We start from the raw sequence: 4,269 nt of genomic DNA on the forward strand, positions 1-4,269 counted from the left end.
AGCACTGAGTCCAGAGACATGTCTGATACAGGCTCTTAGAGACACATGTCGTCTGAAGTCAATTCATGATTGTGACTAATATAGCCAAATATAATAGTAACCCTAACATTTAGTATGACAAAGAACAACTACACTGTGTTTGATTGTGTCTACTGTTTTTCCAGAGCCCAGAGCTGAGACTCAGAGGGGAAACTACAGCCAATCCCTAACCTTTAAATCTTTTAAGTCTTAACTGGTAACAATTTTTTTTATCTACAGAAAGAATCAGGAAATATTTATTGAAATTAAATTACTTTACTCACTTTACATGTATTCTTAGAAATCAGTCCCTCTACTTAGATATGGGACCAATTGAGTTTAATTTCATAACAAAGAAAGCACTAATTCAATCACTCCTGACGTGTTTGTATCAGTAATCATAAGAAGAATCGAAGCGACCCTGTGTGCTCAGTTTCATAAAGAAGCCTTCGTATCTGGCTGTATCTGTTGATCAGACGTTACAAGATTAGAGTTCTGATACTCCTTGTGCTCTGTGCAGACCAGCAGTCCCAGTATACAAAGATAGAAAGGTCAGAGTCTCCGTCCAGTTATCCTGACTGACTGCAGAGTTCTGCTTCTAATGACACACAATGGGGTTTTAAACCGTTGTCACCCAAAATCTTCACTGCAAAAACCCACACTATCAGAATATTACCATGTTCATGAACTTCTCTATTGGACGTTCCTCTCTAAGCTCTGCTATAAGGCTCCAGATCTGTTGAGAAAGACTGACGGGATTAAATTCAATCCATCATCAAGGAAGCAGATTTGAACATTGAAGTCAGTGAAAACATGCTAAACAAGAGTAATGCAGTCTCCTTTGGGTAATTTAAACAAATAGTAGCACTATATTTATGTTTTTGTTTTTATCAACTTAGGAGGAACTAATTTTGCAAGTTTCTCCCGAATAATCAATCTGTACTAGGAAACAGGAATACAATTAACAGAAAACCAACCAAAAGTATTACACATAAAGGAATTTAATCTTCTGTTTTTTATGCACTACTTTAATTTTGAGTATTTTTGAGTACTTTACATTGCACCAGTGATGTATAACAACAAGACACACCTGAAACACTTGACACAGAGAAGTCTCAAGTCAGAGCTCTGTACCTGTCCCTGTGCAGCATGTGGCTATAAGCGTGTGAAGCAGGCTGATTAAAGAGTATGCATGCTTAGCAACACCCACTCAGAGATAAACAACAAGTTGCCAAAGCACATCATTAGACTGAAACATATCCAAGGTTTTTTGAGTTAGGTTTAGGTTTTGACTTACAGTTTTTTCACTATAATTTATTTGTACTAGTTACATTGGTTGCGTCTGATACTACCTGATACAGGTAGTTCAAACCTCTATAAGACTGAGGTAGTGGTTCTGTCACGACTCTAGACCAAACAATTTTCAGTCAGAAAACTCACATTTGAAATGCTTATTTATTTATGTTCATCATAACAGCAGAACATTGCAACTCCGACCTCATCACTCCCCACAGTTTGGGTTAACATGGGATATTGGGAAGTGATGATAAAGTAGCTTTGACCTGCATCCACCAGGTGGGGCTAGAAGCCGGGCAGCGATCCAGGTGCAGGGCAGCAGCAGCACTGGCAAAGCCGAGGTGGGTAAATTGTGCAGCTTAAATAGACTGCCAAATTTAGGGGGTGTGTTTGGTAAATGATACGGGCAGTGAGGCATGTCGTGTGTGCAGCTCAAGTTGACTTCCTATTCTAGCTCGCAGGCGTCTTCCCAGATACTGTAGTAAATAATTCAGGTGGTGATATGCTGTTTAAGTTGTTGTTTTTCTAAACCCAATTTATGCACAGTCTTTCAGTTAAATTCACATCATATTGCCTGGTTGATTCCTCTGAAAGGCCTGACATTTTGGTGTCATTTTCAATTGTTGCATTGTATGTTAGTCACATTTTTTGTCACTGTTCTGGTAATAATAATGGCAAGGTGTTAGTTTCTTGTGAAACTTACACCTTGTGAAAAACAGTAAAGAGGTTTTCTTCAGAGAATCTCAACACAAATCTTTTGATTCTGACATACAGTAAGAAGCGAGTGAGAAGAAGCCAAATCTGTCAAACAAACAATGAGAGATTTGGCTTTGATGGCTCATCTGCATGCAATTTACTCATAATCTTTCCCAATCCACAAAGCCCTGAATCTCAAACCCATGGAGCTGATAAATAATTCTTTCATTGCTTCACTCCAGGTAGGGATGCCAGCATGATTTCTTCCAACAGAATGAATGTTTGCATGTATCTTTCTGCTGTTTAAATTTAAGGAAGTGCTTTGAAGGCTCAAACGCTGCCTGCATATTTTGCAGGTCTAGTGTTTGAGGCTGGACTTCAGCCCTGCCAAACCTTGTACTTAAACCAGAGCAGTTCACAGACCCGCTGGTTGGTTGATTGCCTCATCACTTTAATCTCTGCATTTATAAACTCTCTGTGAAAGAAGATGCTTTAGAGGCATTAACACTAAGCAGGAACAATCTGCCACCAGTGTTCACTCATCAGCTAGGGATTTTTACACCATGACTTGAAATAATCCATTTTAAATAGTGAGAGAATGCAACATTCTGAATACATATGCATTGTAAACTGCTGATAAGATGTGAACGTCAATGTTCACAAGAGAAAGGTCTCTATATAGCCAGGAATCCTCATTGTCATCCCCTTAAATTATTCACATCTACTACTGTGCAGTAGATTTGCATAATATTTACAGAGTTTGATATTTTATTTCAGCATGCAAAGCTTTCCCTCATTTGAGGTGTCCAGCAATTCCAAACTGCATATGCTATGATGTGTATTCATCAATCTATCTCTAAACTAGAGGACAATGTTAGGATTGATCACTTATCAAAATCAGACGTTTGATGAGGTTCCTATTTGGACCATGAGGGGCCGGTCAGTAGGATTTATGAGGCTACTGGATTCATGTAGAAAGGATTGGTGTTAATTGACTTATGTAGGTCAATATTCCTCCTCACAGTGTCATTTGAGAGAGGTACTGCTTTCAGTTTATTAGCTACTTCTGTCCCAAGGATAACTTTACACATTTCCACCGTGTGTGTGTGTGTGTGTGTGTGTGTGTGTGTGTGTGTGTGTGTGTGTGTGTGTGTGTGTGTGGCTTCTTACTTCTAGGAATCCGTGGCACCACCAAATAGCAAGCCTTCTGTGCTTTCTCAGAAGTGTTGGTCAGGGTCACCATCTATCTTTTCTGACGTGTGTATTCCTTCTTCTTCTCATTTCTTCCTTCTCATTTTGGTTTCCCGTTGCTGTTCTTGATTAAACCGAATTGGACTGTCAGCAAATTTTCTCAGTTTAACTAGTTTGGGTCCAGCACTTGACGAGGTTGACTGCCTTAGATATTTGAACAAGCTACGCATCACCACCAAGTTCCACTGTCCTGATATTTCCTGCTTCTGAACTAGTTGCAGTTCCACCAGACATCCCTTGGGGCGCTCACAGGCCAGTGCAGAATGAATGGGACTCAATGGAGCTATACCCCTCAAAATCCACTTTTCTGTGGATATAACTTTTTGTTTTGTAATTTGAATGTTGTATTCAAAAGGGGAGGCTAAGACAATACACCCTGCTGGGTGTTAGATCTTTTTAAAGTGTTTTTCTTCTTCTAAAAAGCCTTTTAAATCCAAATGACGTCATACACATCATGCAACCGGAGATACTGCTTTAGGGCAAGTGCTGAGTACCTTCCTTTTTTTCTCTTGAGCCATCAACAACACAGCTGACAGGATAGGCTCTCCCTGTCAATACATATGCTAGAAAGAGGTTTGCTAATGTTTTAAAGATCACTCCGAAATATTCACTCAGACGTTTCTCAAAGACAATCAGGCGAAAGAGACACATTTAGCCGTCTAGCTCCATAGCGTCCCATTCATTTTTCCTAGGCCCACGATCACCCACAGTGGAACTCTTGTTGATCTGCAACCAAAGTCGGTACAATGGGGCTTAAAAGGGATTGAACAGGCTTTCCGTAGACGGGCTTTGGTCTGACCTTTAAATATAGAGCCCAAATGCAGCTGCCGGAATGCAATGTTAGTTAATGTTTAATCAAAATCAGTCCTGTGACTTTGTGTCTCAAATTTAGCAACTTTTTTCTTTAGTTATTTAGACTCTCATCTGTTTTATATAGGCAGGAGCTTTGGGGAGTCTTTGCATTTTTCAAATTTCTTTATTTAAACAGCTCAACAAAAGTGCAAAACA

General features: G+C 39.5%; 1 long non-coding RNA gene across 1 annotated transcript in view; it reads right to left on the bottom strand.

Moving 5' to 3' along the window:
• Positions 1-324: 324 nt before the first annotated feature.
• Positions 325-4,269, bottom strand: part of LOC116699722 (uncharacterized) — an 11,897-nt gene continuing 7,952 nt past the window's right edge. The window contains exon 3 of the long non-coding RNA XR_004334492.1: positions 325-334. This is a non-coding gene — a long non-coding RNA (uncharacterized LOC116699722). The remainder of the gene's footprint in view (positions 335-4,269) is intronic.

The sequence above is a fragment of the Etheostoma spectabile genome, chromosome 12 (assembly GCF_008692095.1).
Source record: "Etheostoma spectabile isolate EspeVRDwgs_2016 chromosome 12, UIUC_Espe_1.0, whole genome shotgun sequence".
Classification (NCBI taxonomy): Eukaryota; Metazoa; Chordata; class Actinopteri; order Perciformes; family Percidae; genus Etheostoma; species Etheostoma spectabile.